The following is a 19,849-nucleotide window of genomic DNA, read 5'->3' as shown; positions in this document are numbered from 1 at the left end:
GAGGTAATAATGTCTAATTAAAAATGACTTACCATTTCTATAGAATTGGCCTCCTGTTAGAGATGAGATCGTGATTGCAGATCCTTCAAAATGGATGTCTATATAATTGATGGCTGGAAAGCAAGAAAAAATGTTATTAAGACAGTTTTTCTATATTTGTATGATTCTGGTCCTTCTCTTCTACTGATGACCAGCATGTAGCTTCGAAATGCCATGGCTGAAAGAGATTCTTTTTCTTCATTTTTCTCCATATTTTGTTTTGTGATTGTTCCGATGACATAATAAAGTGATATATTACTTTTATTCCTAATCTTTCATTCAATGTATTTGTCTTTTCCTCTGAATAAGGTTCAACTTTCTTTGTAAAAGATTTACTCTTTGATAACATACTTATATCTGTGGTTATAAAAATGGTATAAAAATCGACAATATGGTTTTGAAAATATAAGTTGAAAGTCCTAGAAGCACGACGTTTTGCCCGGCTTATGCAGGTTTTTTGAAAGAGTAAGAATTGTCAATGCTGAAAGGGCCAGTAATTTAGGGCAATAAATACTAAGAGCGGAGAGCGCAGCATGTGTGTTTTAATGTCAATTCGGAAATTATATATATACATATATATATATATATATATATATATATATATATATATATATATATTAGCTATCTAGCACTTTTCACTTTTTATTTGGCAATTTATAACTACAATAAATTGCGGTTTCACTTAATGCTTTAACTAGCAAATTCTAGCATTGTTACAAATATAATTTGCTGATTTCCTTATGTCTTCTGATGAGGAGAATAACAAGAATAGCATTTTTTGAAACTCCACGGAATAAGGACTTTGTAAATATATATATATATATATATATATATATATATATATATATATATATATGTGTGTGTGTGTGTGTGTGTGTGTGTGTGTATATATGTGTATATATATAATTACTTCATTTAATCACATAAATTAATAACGAAGATATAATTTTATGCGTAATTTTTTCAGCATTTACTTCAACAGTGCTCAATACATAGGTAGAGCTAGGTAGTATGTTGTGAAAATATATATGGCAATTAAGCTACACAGAATATTCTGCGTTTCATTCTCGTGAGAATTTGTCAGGCTTATTCTTACTTCGTAGTTTAATTCGTCAGGCATAAGCCTGATGATTTCTCAGGAGAAGAAAACGCGGAATATTCTTTATAGATTAATTGCCATATATATTTTCATAACTTACTCTCTCTGTCTCTCTCCCTCTCTCTCTCTCTCTCTCTCTATATATATATATATATATACATATAAATATACATATATATGTATATATATATATATATATATATTATTTTTCCATTATTGTTCTGCTCATAAAATAAAATTATAACTTTTATTCCTTATCTTTCATTCAATATTATTGTTTCTGCTCTTAATAGTGTTGCGCTTTTCTTATTTTAATAAGTTACGGGTGAATGGATGCTACAATATATTGTGAACTAAGTAACTGCGAGAGACATCCGAAGCTTATCCAGGTCCACTTAGATGGGTCCTCAATTAGAGCAGGCAATCAATCGATTTGATTGAAAATTTGGCGATTTCACCGACTTCGATGACAAAAATGTTGGAATGTGAAACATTTGTTGATCATCATTCAATCCCAGTCAACGTCGAGTTTCCCTACTAGGATATATATATATATATATATATATATATATATATATATATATATATATATATATATATTGGTTTCACCCCTCCCATAGCCTCTATTTTCAATTAAGTGTACATTGTTTTATTGTAATCGTTACGGACGTAATCTCTTGAAAAGTGTCAGTCGAAAGGTTCCTCGTTGTTGCTTTTTTTATTTATTAATCGAATTATTGTTTCTCCCGTCTATTTTTTTTTCTTTTCCCCATTTATCTTCCATACAGTTCCTGTTATGACTTCACTTATCCTTTTTATAACTTTAATATATATATATATATATATATATATATATATATATATATATATATATAAATATATATATATGGAGAGATAGATAGATAGATAGATAGATAGAGAGAGACTTATAAGTAGATAGATTGATATAGATATATATTAATGTATATAGAGAGATCTATTTCAATTTTTATCTCTCCTATTATATAAAAGGATATTTATCTGGTCGTGTGTCTGTGAGTTCGTTCCCTATGAACTCGTAAACGGATTGGTCGATTTTTATGTAATTTCACACGAATATTCTTCATGTACCTGGCAGTGTTTTCAGATAGGTTTTGTATCCGAATATTATCGGTAAGTATCGATAATCTATAACGGAAATAATCTGATTAAAGATGGAACAGATGATTTGGAACAAAGTTATCGCCTTACACATCCTAACATATCAAGAGCATTCGATAAGTTTTATTAACACACAAGCAAAACAGCCCGGCATATACAATCAACAGTATGTGTTTAGATACAACAGAAGCGCTTTCGAAATAAATGTTTCTGTTTAAACCACGATTTCTCTATGATACTTGAATTTTTCATTTAAAACTTAAATTCAAGACATCAAGTCACAACCAGAAAAGCCAGGCATATAAAAACAAATAGAAATACCTTTGTTATGACAAAGGCGTGTTCGAAATAAATGTTTCTGTATAGATCATAATTTAACCATGATACTTGACTTTTTTATTTTTAACTTAAATGCAAGCTATTATCACTGCACACCCAGTAAGATCTGACATATAAGAAAAACAGTAAGTTCTTTGATATGATTAAGGCGCGTTGGAAATAAATGTCTGTGTTTAGAATACAACTAACATGATATTGACTTTTGTATTTTAAACTTTAATTCAAGCCATTATATATAAAAAATAATTTTTAAAATAAAAAGTAGGTTCTGTACAGTGCAATGTCGACTGCAGTATATTGCGGACTATATTACTGCAAAGAGGTATGTGAAGCTTCTTTTCAGTGCACCGCAACGAGTTCCCAACTGGAACAGGCAATCAATCGATTTCACCGATTTCGATGAGAATAAATATATGGGAGTGTGAAACGTACGTTGATTATCATTCAATTCCGGGCAACGTGGAGTCACCTTTCTAGTATAATATAAAGAAATAGGCCGGTTCTTACACGTGCATAGAAAGAGAATGAATAGAAAGAGGTCGCCCAGAGAGATTGAAAAGGGCGAGAGGAGCAAAGTTAAATAGTTTAAATGAAAATTACTGGCAAATATAGAAAGATCAATAGATTCTGAGAAGAAGACAGGGAGTGAGTGTGTGTGTGTGTGTGTGTGTGTGTGTGTGTGTGTGTGTGTGTGTGTGTGTGTGTGTGTGTAAAAGAGATAGAGAGAGAGTAAGAGAGATCAGGAGAGTGAGAGAGGGAGGAGGGGGAGGTAGGAAACGGCACTTCTGCCACGCTTATTCGATTAAGAAAGAAAGTGTTTGTCAATATCTATTAATCTATGTATTCTTTATTAAATCTTACCTGTTTCCATAAATCTGGGCAAGTGCTTTGCACCTGAATGCATTTTGCCAGCGTCAAAAATGAAATGCGACAACCACGAATTTCAATAATTGTAATTGCATTCGCTGCGCACGAGATGTAATGATATATATTAATATGACATGATTATTACCCGTTCATAAATAAACACGGTTTCATTCGGCAAAACGTCGTTTCTGGATTATTGAAATGCTATTAAGTGAATAGCAATCTTAACTACAATATATTTTTATCACCGTGTACTTCTGCTCATACTACTACTACTACTACTACTACTACTACTACTACTACTACTACTATTCTTGCTATGCATTTTATGAGATGACTGACCATTTTTTTATGATTTCAGGTTTAAATGAGCAGCTACAACAGGAATTGGAATACATCCTACTAAAGCCTGATTTTCAAAGCTATTGAATTTTAAAAATGCAATCTCGACGCGAGGACACTTTCGAAGAACAATATGCAATGCATCTCTGTTTTAAACTTTGAAAATAAATGCCACTGAAACGTATGGAATGCTTCAGACTGCTTTTGTGCCATCTTGCATGAATGGAGCATCAGTTTTTGAGTGGCATAAAAGATTCAAGGAAGGCAGGGAGTTTGTGAGGGATGATGAAAGGTGTGGGGTAAGTAAAGACGCTAGAACACCAGAGCAGATCGGCCAAATAAAGAATTTCATGAATAAGGATCGTCGTATGTCTATAGAGACAATGAGTGCGCAGTTTGATGTCAGTGTGCATACTTTACGCAAAATTGTTCGCGAAGAACTGAAGATGCGAAAAGTTTTGCGTGAATGCACCAGTCCACAACTCCATCCTTGTTACAGACTATTTTCCCAAGATGGGCATCAAAACAGTCCCTTGTGACTTGTGGTTATTCATTAAGCCCAAGGAAAAATTTAGAGGCTGTCGTTATGAAACAATTGAGGAGATGAAAGAGGCTGTGACGAGTGTTATTGACACGCTGACAAAAGATGACTTCTGTGAGATTTTCCAGAAGTTGTTAGAATAGTATGTGCATTGTAACCGGAGGAGATTACTTTGAAGGGGATTAGAGTTTCATGTGTGTGCTCTCAATACAAATGCACAGATTAAAAAAGTCAGGTAACTTATTAAAGCCACCTCATATATTTATAATATACTAGCATTTCAGCTCGGTGTTGCCTGGGTGTTTGGAGGTGTATGTTGAGCAAAAAACAAAAAAGCGGTCAATTTTTTAAAATTTGTCCCCTATTATGACCCCTTAACATTTATTGCTTTGGGCTCAAATAAAGTTATTACGTTAGATCCATGTCCAAGTAACCAATATCTCAAATTTCAAGTGTTTAGACCCAAAATTGTCGGAGGAGTTTGGTAGAGTGATTAAAGGTCAAATTGACCCCTTATCAGCCAAATCTTTGGCCGAAAACCGATCACATCGATTTTTCCAAATCTCAGTACCCTGTATATCAAATTTTGAGTCTGTAGACCAAAAATTGACAGAGTTATTGCGTAGAGAAATATACACGCACACACAGACAGACACACAGACACGTTCACTTTTATAGATATATAGATTGGAATTATCATTATTTTTTTTAATTCTTTTTTGTATGTATGCATTCCAATCTTTTGTTCACTAGTATTTTCACCAATATAACAATAGAATTATTCACATCACTATTTACGCATGTTTCTTTAACATTTTTTAAACTTTTGAAACTTTTCTAAATTTTAGGTTTTTCCCATTAAACATTTGATAAAATAATTTGGTGTCAAATTTTCTGTTTTCAAATCCATGCTGCAATGTTTTACTTTATTTGATATTTCCTTTGATTTTATTTTTGAAACCCATAAATTAAAGAAAAAGATATGAACATTTGATATTTTGTCAAATTTTATTGTTCACTATCAAAACTTGTGTCTCTTCATCAGCCATTACAAACATTTATTTTAAATAATTTAAATGTAATTTGAACTGAAGCATATAAAAGCATCCAGATTTTTAAACGAAACAGAAATCAAAAACTGCATGAAGACGACTGAAGTAAATTAGTTTAAAGTACTTTCAAACAAACAAAAAAAAAAGAAAAAAAAACAAATGGACGAACACGACTATGGAATATTCTTACAAAAATTCCACCAAGATATTGGAACGACTATGCGAAAAATGGAGAAATTACAAAAAATAAACGATTAAGCAGAAACACTCCGTACTGTTCAACAATATCTGTTATCTGTCTAAATGAAAACATACCGCCTTAATACACAATATATATATATATATATATATATATATATATATATATATATACAGAGACAGAGAGAGAGAGAGAGAGAGAGGGAATAAATAGAGAGAGAGGGAGGGAAATAGAGAGAGAGAGGGGGAAATAAAGAGAGAGGGGCAAATAGAGAGAGAGAGGGAAATAAAGAAAGAGGGGGAAATAAAGAGAGAGAGAGAGAGAGAGAGGGGGAAATAAAGAGAGAGAGGGGGAAATAAAGAGAGAGAGAGAGAGAGGGGGGGAATAAAGAGCGGGAGAGAGAGAGAGAGGGGGGAATAAAGAGAGAGAGCGAGCGAGAGAGAGAGAAAGCCAAAATTGGTGGGCAGTAACAAAATCAGTAGGAAATCACAAAATTCGTAACATTTAGGGTATATGCATAAACCTTTACTGCCCACCTACTTTTGGCCATCCTATATATATAAAGCTGAATGTGTGTGTGTGTGTGTGTGTGTGTTTGTGTGTGTGTGTATGTGTGTCTGGTCACGAATAGGTCCTATATGGTTGACTATTTTAAAAAACTGATTACATATAATGATAGAAGATTTATCGAGATACAGGAATGGGTATGTTTGATCTGGCAGAACGGTGGTTCATTAAATTTGTGGGGTCTGCATTCGCGCCTGGTCCACAAAGTATGGAAATAAAAAAATTTAAAAATTAAAAAAAAAAAGTTTACAAATGTTTTTTTAAATAAATGTACATAAGAATGCTTTAAGTATGGTTTAACTTAAATAGGGATGATATAATAAAATTGTGGGGTCTGCGTTCGCGCCTGGCCTCCATAAAATGGAAATAAGCACAAACTTTAATAAAGACTTTTCATATCTATCTGCGTAAGTATACTTTGATAATTATGTTTCAGTTTGAAGAAATATGGTATAATAAAATTATAGAGTGTTCGTTCGCGCCTGACCTCCATAGAATGGAAATATGTCGCAAAGTTTAACAAGGTTTTTTAATATAGATCCACAGAATATTGTGATAAGTGTTTCAGTGTGAACAGGTATGGTATAATAAATTATGGGGTTTATCTATTTTATTTTTACTTTCATCATATTTTGCTTTGGTTTTGATACCCCCAAATTCGAAGCCATCTCTTTACAACCCTTCCTTTTCATAACCTTTCATAAATCAGAGTCCATTTTCTGTAGGCTGTTTCTGTTTTGCACTGTCATACATGACGCCATGGCACATGACGTCGTTTATGATGACGTCATATATGGCGGCCTAGCAAAAGTACAGTATACAATGAGGGTGCAAACATCAATGTTAAGATTCCCGAACAACATCGTGTAGATTATGTAGTTATTATATATCTATACGGGACATCCGGAGAGAAGGAATCTTGGATGGCAAATTGCATCCTAATACAATAAAGTAATGCTCAGTATTGGAGAAAGAATTTAGTAAGAGGAATAATTTAAAACTACTTTTTGGAATCTATAAGGAACGAACACACACACACACACACACAAAATTCATTTTATATATAAATATTATATAAAATAAGCAAAAATATTTTTTTAGTTTGACCTCAGATTTATTAATTTTATATGTTCGTATGAAGATTGCCAAACTTGCCCGGCATTTTAAATTAATAGAATTATTCTTATGCTCAGAGGGAAACAACTTATTGGTTGTTAAAATATTCATTGAATATGGTGTAATAATAATTATTTAATATATAAAAGACTATATGTCTGTCTGTTTGTATGTCTGTCTGTCTGTATCCACATTTTTAAAATCTATTTCCCCCGAATCTAAAAGTCGCAGAACGGCGCTAGGAGTCCCATATGATTGTTTTTGTTTGTTTGTTTGTTTTATTTTACGAGCCGTGAGTTTATGAGTCTTAGCCAGTTTAAACAGATTTTAAGTGGTCATAAAGAGGTTAAAATTGAAAAAAAAATCGTTATTAATTTTGTACATTTATCTTAGTTTATTTTTAATCAGTTCATATGCAGGTCACGTTGGTACAGTGGTAACGTCACCAGCTTTGAATGCTACAGTTTTGTTTTTGATGCTAGCGGATGGCACCCAGATACTTTTTTTTTACTTTTGTAAATCAGCATTCTATAATAATATATACGCAATCTGGACAAAGTAAAATATCGTATTTAAGCGTATATTACGACTGGGCAAACCCAAGCACCGCCCCCACCCGCTAGTAATAATAATTCAATAATAATAATGTGATAAAATAATAATGTGATACTAATAATATGATAATAATAATGTGATAATAATAATGTGATAATAATAATGTGATACTAATTATTCAATACTAATAATGTGATAATAATAATGGGATAATAATAATGTGATACTAATAATGTGATACTAATTATTCAATACTAATAATGTGATAATAATAATGTGATAATAATAATGGGATAATAATTATGTGATACTAATTATTCAATAATAATAATGTGATAATAATAATGTGATAATAATAATGTGTACTAATAATGTGATACTAATAATATGATACTAATTATTCAATACTAATAATGTGATAATTATAATAATGTGAGTATAATAATGTGATAATAATAATGTGATACTAATTATTCAATAATAATAATGTGATACTAATAATGTGATAATAATAATGGGATAAGAATAACGTGATACTAATAATGTGATACTAATTATTCAATAATAATAATGTGATAATAATAATGGGATAATAATAATGTGATACTAATAATGTGATACTAATTATTCAATAATAATAATGTGATAATAATAATGTGATACTAATAATGTGATAATAATAATGTGATACTAATTTTTCAATAATAATAATGTGATAATAATAATGGGATAATAATAATGTGATACTAATAATGTGATAATAATAATGTGATAATAATAATGTGATAATAATAATGTGATACTAATTATTCAATAATAATAATAATGTGATAATAATAATGTGATACTAATAATGTGATACTAATAATGTGATACTAATTATTCAATAATTATAATGTGATACTAATAATGTGATAATAATAATGGGATAATAATAATGTGATACTAATAATATGATACTAATTATTCAATAATAATAATGTGATACTAATAATGTGATAATAAGAATGGGATAATAATAATGTGATACTAATTATTCAATAATAATAATGTGATAATAATAATGTGATAATAATAATGTGATAATAATAATGTGATACTAATAATGTGATACTAATAATGTGATACTAATTATTCAATAATAATAATGTGATACTAATAATGTGATACTAATAATGTGATACTAATTATTCAATAATAATAATGTGATACTAATAATGTGATAATAATAATGTGATAATAATAATGTGATAATAATAATGTGATACTAATAATGTGATACTAATAATGTGATACTAATTATTCAATAATAATAATGTGATACTAATAATGTGATACTAATAATGTGATACTAATAATGTGATAATAATAATGTGATACTAATTATTCAATAATAATAATGTGATAATAATAATGTGATAATAATAATGTGATACTAATAATGTGATACTAATAATGTGATACTAATTATTCAATAATAATAATGTGATACTAATAATGTGATAATAATAATGGGATAATAATAATGTGATACTAATAATGTGATACAAATTATTCAATAATAATAATGTGATACTAATAATATGATACTAATAATGTGATAATAATAATGTGATACTAATAATGTGATAATAATAATGTGATACTAATTATTCAATAATAATAATGTGATAATAATAATCTGATAATAATAATGTGATACTAATAATGTGATACTAATAATGTGATACTAATTATTCAATAATAATAATGTGATACTAATAATGTGATACTAATAATGTGATAATAATAATGTGATAATAATAATGTGATAATAATAATGGGATACTAATAATGTGATACTAATAATGTGATGATAATAATAATGTGATAATAATAATGTGATACTAATTATTCAATAATAATAATGTGTTACTAATAATGTGATACTAATAATGGGATAATAATAATGTGATGATAATAATGTGATACTAATAATGTGATAATAATAATGTGATACCAATAATGTGATACTAAAAATGTGATACTAATAATGTGATACTAATAATGTGATAATAATAAGGTGATGATAATAATAATGTGATAATAATAATGTGATACTAATTATTCAATAATAATAATGTGAAAATAATAATGTGATAATAATAATGTGATACTAATAATGTGCTAATAATAATGTGATACTAATAATGTGATAATAATAATGTGATACTAATAATGTGATACTAATAATGGGATAATAAGAATGTGATAATAATAATGTGATACTAATAATGTGATAATAATAATGTGATACTAATAATGTGATAATAATAATGTGATACTAATAATGTGATACTAATAATGTGATAATAATAATGTGATAATAATAAGGTGATAATAATAATGTGATAATAATAATGTTATACTAATTATTCAATAATAATAATGTGATACTAATAATGTGATAATAATAATGGGATAATAATAATGTGATACTAATAATGTGATACTAATTATTCAATAATAATAATGTGATAATAATAATGGGATAATAATAATGTGATAATAATAATGTGATACTAATTATTCAATAATAATAATGTGATACTAATAATGTGATAATAATAATGGGATAATAATAATGTGATACTAATAATGTGATACTAATTATTCAATAATAATAATGTGATAATAATAATGGGATAATAATAATGTGATAATAATAATGTGATACTAATTATTCAATAATAATAATGTGATACTAATAATGTGATAATAATAATGGGATAATAATAATGTGATACTAATAATGTGATACTAATTATTCAATACTAATAATGTGATAATAATAATGTGATAATAATAATGTGATACCAATTATTCATTAATAATAATGAGATAATAATAATGTGATACTAATAATGTGATACTAATAATGTGATACTAATTATTCAATAATAATAATGTGATACTAATAATGTGATAATAATAATGGGATAATAATAATGTGATACTAATAATGTGATACTAATTATTCAAAAATAATAATATGATAATAATAATGTGATAATAATAATGGGATAATAATAATGTGATACTAATTATTCAATAATTATAATGTGATAATACTAATGTGATAATAATAATGTGATAATAATAATGTGATAATAATAATGTGATAATAATAATGTGATACTAATAATGTAATACTAATTATTCAATACTAATAATGTGATAATAATAATGGGATAATAATAATGTGATACTAATAATGTGATACTAATTATTAAATAATAATAATGTGATAATAATAAGGTGATAACAATAATGTGACAATAATAATGTGATACTAATTATTCAATAATAATAATGTGATAATAATAATGTGATAATAATTATGTGAATATAATAATGTGATACTAATAATGGGATACTGATAATGTGATAATAATAATGTGATAATAATAATGTGATAATAATAATGTGATACTAATAATGTGATACTAATTATTCAATAATAATAATGTGATAATAATAATGTGATAATAATAATGTGATAAAAATAATTGGATAATAATAATGTGATACTAATTATTCAATAATAATAATGTGATAATAATAATGTGATAATAATAATGTGATAATAATAATGTGATAATAATAATGTGATAATAATAATGGGATAATAATAATGTGATAATAGTAATGTGATACTAATAATGTAATACTAATTATTCAATAATAATAATGTGATAATAATAATGTGATAATAATAATGTGATACTAATAATGTGATACTAATTATTCAATACTAATAATGTGATAATAATAATGGGATAATAATAATGTGATACTAATAATGTGATACTAATTATTCAATAATAATAATGTCATAATAATAATGTGATAATAATGATGGGATAATAATAATGTGATACTAATTATTCAATAATATTAATGTGATAATAATAATGTGATAATAATAATGTGATAATAATAATGTGATACTAATAATGTGATAATAATTATTCAATACTAATAATGTGATAATAATAATGGGATAATAATAATGTGATACTAATAATGTGATACTAATAATGTGATACTAATAATGTGATACTAATAATGTGATACTAATTATTCAATAGTAATAATGTGATAATAATAATGTTATGATAATAATAATGGGATAATAATAATGTGATACTAATTATTAAATAATAATAATGTGATAATAATAATATGATAATAATAATGGGATAATAATAATGTGATACTAATTATTCAATAATAATAATAAGATGATAATAATAATGTGATAATAATAATGTGATACTAATAATGTGATACTAATTATTCAATACTAATAATAATGTGATACTAATTATTACAATAATAATAATAATGTGATAATAATAATGTGATAATAATAATGTGATAATAATAATGTGATACTAATAATGTGATACTAATTATTCAATAATAATAATAAGATGATAATAATAATGTGATAATAATAATGTGATAATAATAATGTGATACTAATTATTCAGTACTAATAATAATGTGATACTAATTATTCAATAATAATAATAATGTGATAATAATAATGTGATAATAATAATGTGATAATAATAATGTGATACTAATAATGTGATACTAATTACTCAATAATAATAATGTGATAATAATAATGTGATACTAATAATGTGATAATAATAATGGGATAATAATAATGTGATAATAATAATGTGATACTAATTATTAAATAATAATAATGTGATAATAATAATATGATAATAATAATGGGATAATAATAATGTGATACTAATTATTCAATAATAATAATAAGATGATAATAATAATGTGATAATAATAATGTGATACTAATAATGTGATACTAAGTATTCAATACTAATAATAATGTGATACTAATTATTCAATAATAATAATAATGTGATAATAATAATGTGATAATAATAATGTGATAATAATAATGTGATACTAATAATGTGATACTAATTATTCAATAATAATAATAAGATGATAATAATAATGTGATAATAATAATGTGATAATAATAATGTGATACTAATTATTCAATACTAATAATAATGTGATACTAATTATTCAATAATAATAATAATGTGATAATAATAATGTGATAATAATAATGTGATAATAATAATGTGATACTAATAATGTGATACTAATTATTCAATAATAATAATGTGATAATAATAATGTGATAATAATAATGTGATAATAATAATGGGATAATAATAATGTGATACTAATAATGTGATACTAATTATTCAATACTAATAATGTGATTATAATAATGTGATAATAATAATGTGATACTAATAATGTGATACTATTTATTCAATAATAATTATGTGATAATAATAATGTGATAATAATAATGGGATAATTATAATGTGATACTAATTATTCAATAATAATAATGTGATAATAATAATGTGATAATAATAATGTGATAATAATAATGTGATACTAATAATGTGATACTATTTATTCAATAATAATAATGTGATAATAATAATGTGATACTAAGAATGTGATACTAATAATGTGATAATAATAATGTGATACTAATTATTCAATAATAATAATGTGATAATAATAATGTGATAATAATAATGTGATACTAATAATGTGATACTAATAATGTGATACTAATTATTCAATAATAATAATGTGATACTAATAATGTGATAATAATAATGGGATAATAATAATGTGATACTAATAATCTGATACAAATTATTCAATAATAATAATGTGATACTAATAATATGATACTAATAATGTGATAATAATAATGTGATACTAATAATGAGATAATAATAATGTGATACTAATTATTCAATAATAATAATGTGATAATAATAATGTGATAATAATAATGTGATACTAATAATGTGATACTAATAATGTGATACTAATTATTCAATAATAATAATGTGATACTAATAATGTGATACTAATAATGTGATAATAATAATGTGATAATAATAATCTGATAATAATAATGGGATACTAATAATGTGATACTAATAATGTGATGATAATAATAATGTGATAATAATAATGTGATACTAATTATTCAATAATAATAATGTGTTACTAATAATGTGATACTAATAATGGGATAATAATAATGTGATGATAATAATGTGATACTAATAATGTGATAATAATAATGTGATACCAATAATGTGATACTAAAAATGTGATACTAATAATGTGATACTAATAATGTGATAATAATAAGGTGATGATAATAATAATGTGATAATAATAATGTGATACTAATTATTCAATAATAATAATGTGAAAATAATTATGTGATAATAATAATGTGATACTAATAATGTGCTAATAATAATGTGATACTAATAATGTGATAATAATAATGTGATACTAATAATGTGATACTAATAATGGGATAATAAGAATGTGATAATAATAATGTGATACTAATAATGTGATAATAATAATGTGATACTAATAATGTGATAATAATAATGTGATACTAATAATGTGATACTAATAATGTGATAATAATAATGTGATAATAATAAGGTGATAATAATAATGTGATAATAATAATGTTATACTAATTATTCAATAATAATAATGTGATACTAATAATGTGATAATAATAATGGGATAATAATAATGTGATACTAATAATGTGATACTAATTATTCAATAATAATAATGTGATAATAATAATGGGATAATAATAATGTGATAATAATAATGTGATACTAATTATTCAATAATAATAATGTGATACTAATAATGTGATAATAATAATGGGATATTAATAATGTGATACTAATAATGTGATACTAATTATTCAATACTAATAATGTGATAATAATAATGTGATAATAATAATGTGATACCAATTATTCATTAATAATAATGTGATAATAATAATGTGATACTAATAATGTGATACTAATAATGTGATACTAATTATTCAATAATAATAATGTGATACTAATAATGTGATAATAATAATGGGATAATAATAATGTGATACTAATAATGTGATACTAATTATTCAAAAATAATAATATGATAATAATAATGTGATAATAATAATGGGATAATAATAATGTGATACTAATTATTCAATAATTATAATGTGATAATACTAATGTGATAATAATAATGTGATAATAATAATGTGATAATAATAATGTGATAATAATAATGTGATACTAATAATGTAATACTAATTATTCAATACTAATAATGTGATAATAATAATGGGATAATAATAATGTGATACTAATAATGTGATACTAATTATTAAATAATAATAATGTGATAATAATAAGGTGATAACAATAATGTGACAATAATAATGTGATACTAATTATTCAATAATAATTATGTGATAATAATAATGTGATAATAATTATGTGAATATAATAATGTGATACTAATAATGGGATACTGATAATGTGACAATAATAATGTGATAATAATAATGTGATAATAATAATGTGATACTAATAATGTGATACTAATTATTCAATAATAATAATGTGATAATAATAATGTGATAATAATAATGTGATAAAAATAATTGGATAATAATAATGTGATACTAATTATTCAATAATAATAATGTGATAATAATAATGTGATAATAATAATGTGATAATAATAATGTGATAATAATAATGTGATAATAATAATGGGATAATAATAATGTGATAATAGTAATGTGATACTAATAATGTAATACTAATTATTCAATAATAATAATGTGATAATAATAATGTGATAATAATAATGTGATACTAATAATGTGATACTAATTATTCAATACTAATAATGTGATAATAATAATGGGATAATAATAATGTGATACTAATAATGTGATACTAATTATTCAATAATAATAATGTCATAACAATAATGTGATAATAATGATGGGATAATAATAATGTGATACTAATTATTCAATAATAATAATGTGATAATAATAATGTGATAATAATAATGTGATAATAATAATGTGATACTAATAATGTGATAATAATTATTCAATACTAATAATGTGATAATAATAATGGGATAATAATAATGTGATACTAATAATGTGATACTAATAATGTGATACTAATAATGTGATACTAATAATGTGATACTAATTATTCAATAGTAATAATGTGATAATAATAATGTTATGATAATAATAATGGGATAATAATAATGTGATACTAATTATTAAATAATAATAATGTGATAATAATAATATGATAATAATAATGGGATAATAATAATTATGTGATACTAATTATTCAATAATAATAATAAGATGATAATAATAATGTGATAATAATAATGTGATACTAATAATGTGATACTAATTATTCAATACTAATAATAATGTGATACTAATTATTCAATAATAATAATAATGTGATAATAATAATGTGATAATAATAATGTGATAATAATAATGTGATACTAATAATGTGATACTAATTATTCAATAATAATAATAAGATGATAATAATAATGTGATAATAATAATGTGATAATAATAATGTGATACTAATTATTCAATACTAATAATAATGTGATACTAATTATTCAATAATAATAATAATGTGATAATAATAATGTGATAATAATAATGTGATACTAATAATGTGATACTAATTATTCAATAATAATAATGTGATAATAATAATGTGATACTAATAATTCGATAATAATAATGGGATAATAATAATGTGATAATAATAATGTGATACTAATTATTAAATAATAATAATGTGATAATAATAATATGATAATAATAATGGGATAATAATAATGTGATACTAATTATTCAATAATAATAATAAGATGATAATAATAATGTGATAATAATAATGTGATACTAATAATGTGATACTAATTATTCAATACTAATAATAATGTGATACTAATTATTCAATAATAATAATAATGTGATAATAATAATGTGATAATAATAATGTGATAATAATAATGTGATACTAATAATGTGATACTAATTATTCAATAATAATAATAAGATGATAATAATAATGTGATAATAATAATGTGATAATAATAATGTGATACTAATTATTCAATACTAATAATAATGTGATACTAATTATTCAATAATAATAATAATGTGATAATAATAATGTGATAATAATAATGTGATAATAATAATGTGATACTAATAATGTGATACTAATTATTCAATAATAATAATGTGATAATAATAATGTGATAATAATAATGTGATAATAATAATGGGATAATAATAATGTGATACTAATAATGTGATACTAATTATTCAATACTAATAATGTGATAATAATAATGTGATAATAATAATGTGATACTAATAATGTGATACTATTTATTCAATAATAATAATGTGATAATAATAATGTGATAATAATAATGGGATAATTATAATGTGATACTAATTATTCAATAATAATAATGTGATAATAATAATGTGATAATAATAATGTGATAATAGTAATGTGATACTAATAATGTGATACTAATTATTCAAAAATAATAATGTGATAATAATAATGTGATAATAATAATGTGATAATAATAGTGTGATACTAATAATGTGATACTAATTATTCAATACTAATAATGTGATAATAATAATGGGATAATAATAATGTGATACTAATAATGTGATACTAATTATTCAATAATAATAATGTGATAATAATAATGTGATAATAATGATGGGATAATAATAATGTGATACTAATTATTCAATAATAATAATGTGATAATAATAATGTGATAATAATAATGTGATAATAATAATGTGATACTAATAATGTGATACTAATTATTCAATACTAATAATGTGATAATAATAATGGGATAATAATAATGTGATACTAATAATGTGATGCTAATAATGTGATACTAATAATGTGATACTAATTATTCAATAATAATAATGTGATAATAATAATGTGATGATAATAATAATGGGATAATAATAATGTGATAATAATAATGTGATAATAATAATGTGATAATAATAATGTGATACTAATAATGTGATACCAATAATGTGATACTAATTATTCAATACTAATAATGTGATAATAATAATGTGATAATAATAATGTGATACTAATAATGTGATACTAATTATTCAAAAATAATAATGTGATAATAATAATGTGATAATAATAATGTGATAATAATAGTGTGATACTAATAATGTGATACTAATTATTCAATACTAATAATGTGATAATAATAATGGGATAATAATAATGTGATACTAATAATGTGATACTAATTATTCAATAATAATAATGTCATAATAATAATGTGATAATAATGATGGGATAATAATAATGTGATACTAATTATTCAATAATAATAATGTGATAATAATAATGTGATAATAATAATGTGATAATAATAATGTGATACTAATAATGTGATAATAATTATTCAATACTAATAATGTGATAATAATAATGGGATAATAATAATGTGATACTAATAATGTGATACTAATAATGTGATACTAATAATGTGATACTAATAATGTGATACTATTTATTCAATAGTAATAATGTGATAATAATAATGTTATGATAATAATAATGGGATAATAATAATGTGATACTAATTATTAAATAATAATAATGTGATAATAATAATATGATAATAATAATGGGATAATAATAATTATGTGATACTAATTATTCAATAATAATAATAAGATGATAATAATAATGTGATAATAATAATGTGATACTAATAATGTGATAGTAATTATTCAATACTAATAATAATGTGATACTAATTATTCAATAATAATAATAATGTGATAATAATAATGTGATAATAATAATGTGATAATAATAATGTGATACTAATAATGTGATACTAATTATTCAATAATAATAATAAGATGATAATAATAATGTGATAATAATAATGTGATAATAATAATGTGATACTAATTATTCAATACTAATAATAATGTGATACTAATTATTCAATAATAATAATAATGTGATAATAATAATGTGATAATAATAATGTGATACTAATAATGTGATACTAATTATTCAATAATAATAATGTGATAATAATAATGTGATACTAATAATTCGATAATAATAATGGGATAATAATAATGTGATAATAATAATGTGATACTAATTATTAAATAATAATAATGTGATAATAATAATATGATAATAATAATGGGATAATAATAATGTGATACTAATTATTCAATAATAATAATAAGATGATAATAATAATGTGATAATAATAATGTGATACTAATAATGTGATACTAATTATTCAATACAAATAATAATGTGATACTAATTATTCAATAATAATAATAATGTGATAATAATAATGTGATAATAATAATGTGATAATAATAATGTGATACTAATAATGTGATACTAATTATTCAATAATAATAATAAGATGATAATAATAATGTGATAATAATAATGTGATAATAATAATGTGATACTAATTATTCAATACTAATAATAATGTGATACTAATTATTCAATAATAATAATAATGTGATAATAATAATGTGATAATAATAATGTGATAATAATAATGTGATACTAATAATGTGATACTAATTATTCAATAATAATAATGTGATAATAATAATGTGATAATAATAATGTGATAATAATAATGGGATAATAATAATGTGATACTAATAATGTGATACTAATTATTCAATACTAATAATGTGATAATAATAATGTGATAATAATAATGTGATACTAATAATGTGATACTATTTATTCAATAATAATAATGTGATAATAATAATGTGATAATAATAATGGGATAATTATAATGTGATACTAATTATTCAATAATAATAATGTGATAATAATAATGTGATAATAATAATGTGATAATAGTAATGTGATACTAATAATGTGATACTA

At 23.0% G+C, this 19,849-nt stretch overlaps 1 long non-coding RNA gene across 1 annotated transcript in view; it reads right to left on the bottom strand.

Annotated features, from left to right (window-relative positions):
- Window positions 1–19,849, bottom strand: part of LOC145278061 (uncharacterized) — a 797,888-nt gene that overhangs the window by 398,447 nt on the left and 379,592 nt on the right. The window contains exon 3 of the long non-coding RNA XR_013868289.1: window positions 33–113. This is a non-coding gene — a long non-coding RNA (uncharacterized LOC145278061). The remainder of the gene's footprint in view (window positions 1–32; window positions 114–19,849) is intronic.

This window comes from Euprymna scolopes, chromosome 6, assembly GCF_053919585.1.
Source record: "Euprymna scolopes isolate OS-2025 chromosome 6, ASM5391958v1, whole genome shotgun sequence".
Taxonomy (NCBI): Eukaryota; Metazoa; Mollusca; class Cephalopoda; order Sepiida; family Sepiolidae; genus Euprymna; species Euprymna scolopes.
The sequence above is the reverse complement of the archived record's forward strand: the minus strand, read 5'-3'. Positions and strand labels throughout refer to the sequence as shown.